Here is a 9,915-nt window from a genome sequence, read left to right as displayed (position 1 = left end):
CCGTTGTTCAAGGGTCAACTGTAAATAGAGCTGTGTGGTTCAAACAGGACCTGGGGGCCTCAAAGCACTTCCATCTCATCATCCCCATCCACTCCAGATATGTGGAAACACTTGGGCCTCTGAAAATACTTTGAAAACTATCTGTTTAGAGGGAAAAGTAAAACCATAGAACTTGGATTTTCTATTTTCTTCTTGAATCAGTTTTGGTTGTTTGTTTCTATGAATTTGTTAAACTTCATATAGGTTATCTCATTTGTTGGCATACAATTGTTCAGAGTTACTCTTATAAACCTTTGTATTTCTGTCAAGTATTTGTTTTTTCTTTCTTGGTCTAGGTAAAGTTGTCAATTTTATTAATTTTTTAAAAAAACCAACTGTTGGTTTTGTTGATGCTCTGTATTATTTTTCTATTCTCTATTCCACTTATTTCCACTAAAATCTTTATTATTTCCTTCTTTGTACTAGCTTTAGGTTTAGCCTACTCTTTGTCTAGTTCCTTAAGGTATAAAGTTAGGTTATCTATTTGAGATCTTTCTTCTTTTTTAATGTAGGCATTTACAACTATAAATTTCTCTCTGAACACTACTTTCGCTGCATCTCATAGATTTTGGTATGTTGTGTTTTTGTTTTCATTCATCTCAAAGTATTTTAAAATTTCCTTTTTTATTTCTTCTTTGACCCATCCATCCATTGGTTATTTAAGAGTGTGCTGTTTTCCAGTTTTCCCTCTGTGATTGATTTCTAGCTTCATTCCATTTTGTTCAGAGAAGATATATGATTTCAATCTTTTGAAATCTATTGAGACTTGTTCTGTGGCTTAGCATTTAGTCTATACTGTATTATATGCATTTGAGAAAATGTGTATTCTGTTATTGGGTGACATTTTTTTAATACCAGTTAAGTTACAGTAATATTGAAAGTAGAATATTGAAGTCTCCAACTATATTGCAGAATTGTCTATTTCTCCCTTAAATTATGCCAGTGTTTGATTCACATATTTTAGGACTCTGTAGTTTAGTACATATATGTTTATAATTAATATATACTCTAGATAGATCGACCCTTTTATCCTTCATTGTTTCTTTTAACAACTTTTAACTTTAAATCTTTTTTTTTTTTTTGTCTGATATTAGTATAGCTATCCCAGCTCTTTTTTGGTTACTATTTGCATAGAATATCTTTTCCTGCCAGGGGAGGGGAGGGGAGGGGAGCAGGGGATGGGTAGAGGTAGGCAAAAGTGGCGGGGGGAGGGTGGAATGGAGGACATCTGTAATAGTGTCAACAATAAAAAATAAAAAAGAAGATATTCTTTTCCCACTCTTTTGTTTTCAAACTTTTTGGATCTAAAATGAGTCCCTTTTAGACCTGGAGAGTATCATGCTAAGTGAAATAAGTCAATCAGAGAAAGACAAGTATCACATGATCTCATTCATATATGGAATCTAAGTAATAAAATAAACTGATGAATGGAGTCTATCCGGAGACTTGGAAGCATGGAACAGAGTGCGGAATCTTGGAGGAAATGCAGGGGAGGATGGGTGAGTGGGAAGTAATCAACCAAAGACCTTGTATGCATATATGCATAACCCATGGACAAAGACAATAGGGTGCTGAAGGCCTGGGGTGGGGGTTAGGGGTGAGCTGAAGGGGGTCAATGGGGGAAAAAAGGGAACATATGTAATACTTTCAACAATAAAGAATTATAGCCCTAACCGGTTTGGCTCAGTGGATAGAGCGTCAGCCTGCAGACTGAAAGGTCCTAGGTTCGATTCTGGTCAATGGCATGTACCTTGGTTGTGGGCACATCCCCAGTAGGAGGTGTATAGGAGGCAGCTGATCGATGTCTCTTTCTCATCGATGTTTCTAATTCTCTATCCCTCTCCTTTCCTCTCTGTAAAAAAATCAATATTTTTTTAAAAACAATAAAGAATTGTTAATAAATAAAATGAGTCCCTTTTAGACAGCATATAGTTGTCACATTTTTTACCCATTCTGTCAGTATCCACTTTAAACTGATTTGGAGAGTTAATCCTTTTACATTTAAAGTAATTATGATAAGGAAAAACTTCTTACTACTTGTTTTAAAGGAACGTCTTATACCTTTATTGTTCCTCAATTTGTCCACTACCACCTTCGTGTTTGTTTGTTTTTAAAATGTTTTTATTGATTTTAGAGAGAGGAAGGGAGAAGGATAGAGAGATAGAAACATCGATGAGAGAGAAACATCTATGGGCTGCCTCCTGCACATCCCCTACTAGGGATTGAGCTCGCAACCCGGGCATGTGCCCTGACTGGGAATCGAACCAGCAACCTCTTGGTTCATGGGTTGATGTTCAACTGCTGAGCCACACTGGCTGGGCCATTTAATTTTTTAGTGTACCATTTGATCCCCTTATTGTTTCCTTTTCTGTATATTTTTAGTTATTTTCTTACTGGTTACCTGGGGATTACAGTTAATATCTTCAATTTGTAACAATCTAGTTTGAATTAATACCTACTTAACTTCAATAGTATATAAACTCTGCTCATATACAGTTTCATTCCTTCTCTTTTGTGTTATTATCACAAATTACATCTTTATATGTTGTATTCCCATTAAAATAGCTTTATAATTATTGTTCCATGCCTTGTCTTTTAAATCATATAGGAAAAAAAGAGGAGTTACAATACAACAATACTGTCTTTTATACTTACTTAGTTACCTTTACCAGTGTTCTTTATTTCTTCATATGGCTTTGAGTTGCTATCTAGTATCCTTACATTTCTCCTAAAAGAAGAAAGACACCTTTTGGCATTTCTTGTATGGCAGGTCTACTAGCCACAAACTCTCTTAACTTTTGTTTATCTGGGAATATCTAAGCTTCATTTTTGCACGTCTGTTTTACCAGATACAGAACTCCTGGTTGACTTTTTTTCTTTTAGCACTTTAAATATCATTCACTGTTTGCTGGCCTCCACGATATCTGATAAAAAAAAAAAATTGGCTGTTAATCTTTTTGGAGATCTCTTGTATGTGATGAGTTATTTCTCTCTTGCTGCTTTTAAGATTCTCTTTGTCTTTATCTTACAATCTGATTATAATGTTTCTTTGAGTTATCCTGCTTAGAGTCTGTTGAGCTTCTTGGATGTATAGACCCATGACTGTTATCTAGGAAGTTTTCAGCCATTATTTTTTCAAATAGTCTTACTCTTTGCCTCTTATTCCTCTGGGACTCCCATTACCTGTATGTTTTACACTTGATAGTATCCCAAAGGAGTCTCATGTTCTGCCATGTATCTTCATTGTTTTTCTTTTGACTTCTCAAATTGGATAATTTTAATTGACTTTACTGCAAGGTAAGCATATTTGAAATTGGCTAGTGTGAATAATTTTAGCAGGCTCTGGGGCACAGGTGCTGTCCCTAATTGCCTGAAACCTGGCCCTGGAGTGATTAGGGCAGGGGGATATTGCCTCCTGGAGTGTGAGAGCCTAATAAAGTAGGTGGTTGGATGTCAGTTCTAGAGTGTGAGCTCTGGATTGGTTGTTTGAAAAGCCCACTCCCAGGAGAATCATTTGCTATCTTTAGGAATTAACTAGCCTTGTGAGGGGCAGTCAGGCCCAGATCAGCAAGGCCTCAAGATGTCAAAAACATAAAATACTGAAAATAAAAAACATAGGAGAAACCAAGATGGCGGCATAGGTGAACACCTATACTGCTGCCTCGCACAACAATTTCAAAACTACAACTAAAAGACAAAGCAGACATCATCCAGAACCACCGGAAAGCCGGCTGAGTGGAAATTCTACCACTAGAAAGAAAAAGAAAAGGACACTGAGATGCAGGAGCGGCAGAGGGCATAGAGGTGTGTGCAGCCATAGCCGCGGGGCACTGAGACCCAGGGGAACTGCGGAAGACAGAGGTGCGGAGATGCGCGAGTGGAGAGGGCTCGGGCAGTTGAACGTGTGGCTGCCTTTCTCCTTCCGGAGGAAAACAAAGCCTCCCGACTACACGTACTCCAGTTCCGGGTGAGACTTTGGGTACCCACACTCATTCTGGGAGAAACTGGACTGTCTGGCAGTGGGCAAAACTCAAGAGCAGCTTTCTCTCAGAGGTGCGTGCAGCCATTGCTGCAGGACACTGAGACCCAAGCCTCTTAGGGCGGGGCTGATGGAAAACCAAGGCTGCCTGCTCCGCCCTGAGACCCCGCCCCATCCAAACTGAGCACAGAAGCTCTCCCAGTGTAGACACAGCTGATCCTCATAGCCAATTGGCCTGGAGGTCAACTCCGCCCAGTGATACCAACAATAATCAAGGCTTAACTACAACAAGACTGTGCAGCCCATAAAGGGGTGCACCAAGAGTGTCCACCTCAGGTAACTGGGGAGGCTGAGCCACTGGGCCCAAAGGACACCTTGCACACAAAGCCACTCCATCAACTCAGAGAAGCAGCTAAAATGCAGAGACAAAGAGGCAGATCACAACTGAAAGAAATGGAAGAAAGCAGAAGACTGGACATAGAGTTCAAAACCACATTTACAAGGTTATTCAACAATCTTCTAAAAACCTCTGAGGAGCTTAGTGAGACCTTTAAAGATCTTAATGAGAATGCCAAAAAAAATGGAAAAGGACCAGTCAGAAATTAAGCATACACTGTCTGAAATAAAGAATATACAGAAATTCAACAGTAGATCAAATGACGCCAAGAATCAAACCAAAGATTTGAAACATGAGGAAACAAAAACACCCAACCAGAAAAAGAAAAAGAAAAAAGAATAAAAAAAATATGAAGATAGTATAAGGAGCCTATGGGACAACTTTAAGCATACCAACATCCGAATTATTGGGGTGCCAGAAGAAGAGAGAGAGCAAAATATTGAAAACCTATTAGAAGAAATAATGACAGAAAACTTTCCCTACCTGGTGAAAGAAATAGACTTACAAGTCCAGGAAGCGCACAGAACCCCAAACAAAAGGAATCCAAAGAGGACCACACCAAGACACAACCTAATTAAAATGCCAAGAGCAAAAGACAAAGAGAGAATCTTGAAAGCAGCAAGAGAAAAACAGTTATTTACCTACAAGGGAGTACCCATACGACTGTCAGCTGATTTCTCAACAGAAACTATGCAGGCCAGAAGGGAGTGGCAAGAAATATTCAAAGTGATGAACAGCAAGAACCTACAACCAAGATTACTCTACCCAGCAAAGCTATCATTTAGAATTGAAGGTCAGATAAAGAGCTTCACAGACAAGAAAAAACTAAAGGAGTTCATCAACACCAAACCAGTATTATATGAAATGCTGAAAGGTATTCTTTAAGAAGAGGAAGAAGAAGAAAAAGGTAAAGATAAAAATTATGAACAACAAATACATGTCTATCAACAAGTGAATCTAAAAATCAAGTGAATAAAAAATCTGATGAACAGAATAAACTGGTGAATATAATAGAATCAGGGGCATAGAAAGGGAGTGGACTGACAATTCTCAGGTGGAAGGGGGTGTGAGGGGTTCGGGAAGAGATTGGACAAAAATCTTACACCTATGGATGAAGGCAGTGGCGGGGGGTAAGGGCATAGGGTGGGGTGGGGAATCAGGTGGAGGGGAGCTATGGGGGGAAAAGGAGGAACATATGTAATAATCTGAACAATAAAGATTTATTAAGAAAAAAAAAGACTGAATCCCCCCCCCAAAAAAAAAAAAAGAAAAGAAAAAACATGATTGAGCAGCTGAGTCAAGATGGACCAACGTCAGAGTGATGGTCATGGTCTTCGAGGTAGCAAGAAAGATGACAGGACAAGAAAAACAAACATGAACCTCCTTCCCTGGCTGGTGTGGCTCAGTTGGTTGGAGCATTGTCCTGTATACCAAAAAGTTGTAGATTTGATCCCCAGTTGGGGCACATATGGAAATCAACCAATTGATGTCCTCTCTCACATTGATGTTTCTGTCTCTCTCTCTCTGTCTCTCTCTCTCTCCTTTCCCCTCTCTCTAAAATCAATAAGCATATATTTCAGTGAAGATTAAAAAAATAATAACCTCCCGTACCAACTAGTAGGGTAAAAGAAGGAAACAAAGGGACCAGATGCTGCCAGCAAACTGCCACTGGTGATACCGCACATTCAGTGCTGGTTAAAATTATTTCAGTAGAATTAAACACTATCTTCTCATGGAGGAAGAATTCATTAGAAATCAAGAACAAAGGAAGTATTTAGAAGAAAAGCAAGAGGAGGAAAGAGCAAAGATAGGTGATCTGAGGGGGACCCCAATGTCAGTTGGAACCTTAGAAGAAATCATTGATGACAATCACACAATACTGTCTACATCTGTGGGCTCAGAACACTACGTTAACATTCTTCCATTTGTAGACAAGGATCTGCTGAAACCGGGCTGCTCTGTCCTGTTTAACCACCAGTGCCTGCCATGATAGGGGTGCTGATGGATCACACAGATCCCTTGGTTAGTGGTGAAGGTGGAAAAGGCCCTTATGATGACATTTGGTTGGACAACCAAATCCAGGAAATTAAGAAATCTGGAGTTTCCTTTCACTCACCCTGAATATTATGAAGACTTGGGTTTAAAGCCCCCTTCGGGGGTCATTCTCTATGGTCCACCTGGCACGGGCAAAACCTTATTAGCCAAAGCAGTAGCAAACCAAATCTCAGCCACTTTCTTGAGTGTGGTTGGCTCTGAACTTATTCAGAAGTACGTAGGCAATGGGCCTAAACTCATTTCGAAATTGTTTCGAGCTGCTGAATGCATCATCCACCGTGTTTATTGATGAAATTGATGCCATTGGGACAAAAAGCTATGACTCAAATTCTAGTGGTGAGAGAAAAATTCAGCGTACAGTGTTGGAATAGTTGGAACTGTTGGAGAGTTGGGTGGACTTGATTTAAGGGGAGATGTAAAAGTTTTCATGGCCATAAACCAAATAGAAACTTTTGATCCAGCACTTATCAGACCTGGCCATGTTGACAGGAAGATCGAGTTCCCCTGCCCAGTTGAAAGAACAATAAGCGCATCTTTGCCCTAACCCATTTGGCTCAGTTGATAGAGCGTTTGCCTGCGGACTGAAAGGTCCCAGGTTCGATTCCGGTCAAGGGCATGTACCTTGGTTGTGGGCATATCCCCAGTAGGAGGTGTGCAGGAGGAAGCTGATGGGTGTTTCTCTCATCAATGTTTCTAACTCTCTATCCCTCTCCCTTCCTTTCTGTAAAAAATCAATTAAAATATTTTATTTTAAAAAAAGAAGTGCATCTTTTAGATTTGGACAGGCAGAATGATGCTGGCTGGTGACGTAACACTGGACAACTTGATCATGGCTAAAGATAACTTCTCTGGTGCTGACATCAAGGCAATCTGTACAAAAGCTGGTTGATGGCCTTGAAAGACATAGAATAAAAGTAACAAATGAAGACTTCAAAAAAATCTAAAGAAAATGTTCTGTATAAAAAACAAGAAGGCATCCCTGAGGGGCTATATCTCTAACAAACCGCAGTTGCCTTCAAGGAAACGGTTGGGAGTGCTTTGACCCCTTGGAGGTTGGAGAATAAGGTTGGGGAAGTTGCCCAGAGGAAGCTACATTACTGTTGAGCATTAGCAAAATGTCCTGTATACTATGTGCCTTTCTCAGCATGATGTGTAGAATGCCCATCATGCAGTGCTCTCTTCCCATTAAAGTGTGCTCTTTCTAAAAAAAAATAAAAAATACAAAGACACAAACATGATTAATATGCTTATCAGCACTCTTCTCTCACCATGTATCTCTTTTCCCTGTTTTAACAGCCACCCCTTTTGGCAATGGATAAATGCCAAGAACAGCTCTCAAGTCTCCCCTACCCCAAGAAACCCAGCATCTCTGATCCCTTCTTGCCTTACTCCCCGTCTCCTCTTTCCCTGTCACCTCCCACTCCTGAACTCCTGCACTGGCTCCAGATTGAAACCTAATAGCTGCCCGTCACCCTCAGTCTCCCTAGCCATTCCTTCCATTAGGCTCTCTCCTCCACTGCTTCAGAGACACAGCCCCTTTGTGCCCTGTTCCCCCTACACACACACTTTTCATCATTTGTGAGACAAGGACATTTTGTCAAGGTTCTGTTCCTGATCCCTTTCGCTGGGATCAGGCAGGGACCATACGAAACCTCCTTTGGTATTTTAGCTACCAGTGAAAGGTTTGGAGATGCTTCATATATTGTGTCCATTTGACAGTGAATTTCTGCAACAAAAAAACTCATTTTCCCTTTAACGTTGGCTATAAAAATCAAAGATATCTTCTCTTGGGGGAGAGGGGTAATTGGCCCAGGGCGTGTTGAATGTGGGAAGCTTCAAAGTCATCTATGTGAAGCAACAATTGGGGCTTTTTGGTCTTTATAAGCATAACTTTAAAAAATTGCTTCTCTTTCTAAGCCTAGGAAGTCTGGGTCCACTCAAGTCCGGCCCCCAACCTTTTTTGTACATTGAGTTCTCCCCACCTAGTGGGAGACAGACAGCACCACTGTGCACCATAGCTCATGCCAAGAGAGGCAAATGCCATCCTGACCACCCAGCAGCTCTCCCTGACTCGGAGTTTCAGAGCCTGTATGAATTCCCTGCATTTGCTGTAACAAATTACCACAACTTTAGTAGCTTAAAACATCACAAACTTATTATCTTACAGTCCCGGAGGGCAGAAGTCCTATAATTGAGGCACTGGCAGTGCTATCTTCCTTCTGGAGGCTCTAAGGGGCAATCCATGTCCATGCTTTTTCCGGCTTCTAGAGGCCATCAGCATGCCTTGGCTCACAGCCTTTTTCTCCATCTTCAAAGTCAGAAGTGTAACATCTTCTAACTTCTTTCTCTGATTCTGCTTCCATCCTCACATCTCCTCTAACCTGAACCCTCCTGCCTCCATCTCATAAAGACCCTGAACCCACCTAGATAATCCAGGAAAATCTCCCCATCTCCACTGCCTTAATTTAACCACACCTGCAAGGTCATATTCCCAAGTTCTGGGGATCAGACATGGACATCTTGTGTCGGGGGACATGCATTATTCAGCCTGCCACAGCATCAATGGGGCCACATTCCTAATATGGGACCCATGGACCACCCTTTGGGAGAAGCAATGTGTGGGCTTGGTTCTGGAAGATGGCAGGTGGGGCTTTGGGTTAGGGCAGTGGTCGGCAAACTGCGGCTTGTGAGCCGCAGTTTGCCGACCACTGGGTTAGGGGACAGAAAATGAATACCTGAATGGATGTGACCTGAAGGCTATTAACCTCAGCACAAGGACAGCACAAGGGAGAGCCTGCTCTTTCCAGGCTCGGTTCTGCAAAGTGGGGGTTCTCCCATGGGTCACTTTCGCCCCCAGGGGACACCTGGCAAAGTGTGAACATGTATTTGGCTGTCATAGCTGGGGAGGGGTGGCCAGAGATGCTGCTAAATAACCTACAATGCATAATATTGTCCTCACCACAAAGAATCCTCCTGCCCAAAGGTCAGTGGCATTGAGAGTGAGAAGTCCTGCTTAGTCACTTTCTGGCTGTCTCTCCAGATCCAGAGGGACTTCCCCACTTCTTCATGGAGGGTTTCTGCTCAGTAACCTTTAGCCTTTCTGCCCCCATCCTGCCTTTCTTGGCAAAAGCTGTTTCTAGTGACCCTTGGCCTGCCTTTGTGGAGGTTGATAGCTCCTACCTCTGGAGTGTGAAGGCTGGGCCTGACATGGGCTCCATGAAGATGGATCTAAGAACAGTGTTTCCTCCCCACCACCCCTGCTCTGGGTCTGACCTGCTCTGACCTCTGGGTCCCTGCACTGGGCAGGTGAGTGAGGCAGATGGTATGCTGACACCTGTTGAGACTGTGCCATTCACTGGGTGGGGAATAAATTTGGCGAACTCAAATCCATTGGGCAGCAGGTGACAGGGCCCCTGACAGCAGGAGGACGTGATTGGGTTGGGGC

The 9,915-nt window shown here is 41.9% G+C and overlaps 1 pseudogene across 1 annotated transcript; it reads left to right on the top strand.

The window, feature by feature from the left end:
- Positions 1-5,618: 5,618 nt before the first annotated feature.
- LOC307100320 (26S proteasome regulatory subunit 4-like) lies at positions 5,619-7,794 on the top strand (annotated as a pseudogene). Its single transcript has 3 exons — positions 5,619-5,788; positions 6,048-7,027; positions 7,260-7,794. The product of its transcript is annotated as a 26S proteasome regulatory subunit 4-like (transcript).
- Positions 7,795-9,915: the final 2,121 nt, after the last annotated feature.

The sequence above is a fragment of the Cnephaeus nilssonii genome, assembly GCF_951640355.1.
Source record: "Cnephaeus nilssonii genome assembly, chromosome: 5".
Taxonomy (NCBI): domain Eukaryota; kingdom Metazoa; phylum Chordata; class Mammalia; order Chiroptera; family Vespertilionidae; genus Cnephaeus; species Cnephaeus nilssonii.
Note: the sequence above shows the minus strand (reverse complement) of the source record. Positions and strands in the feature narration are given on the sequence as shown.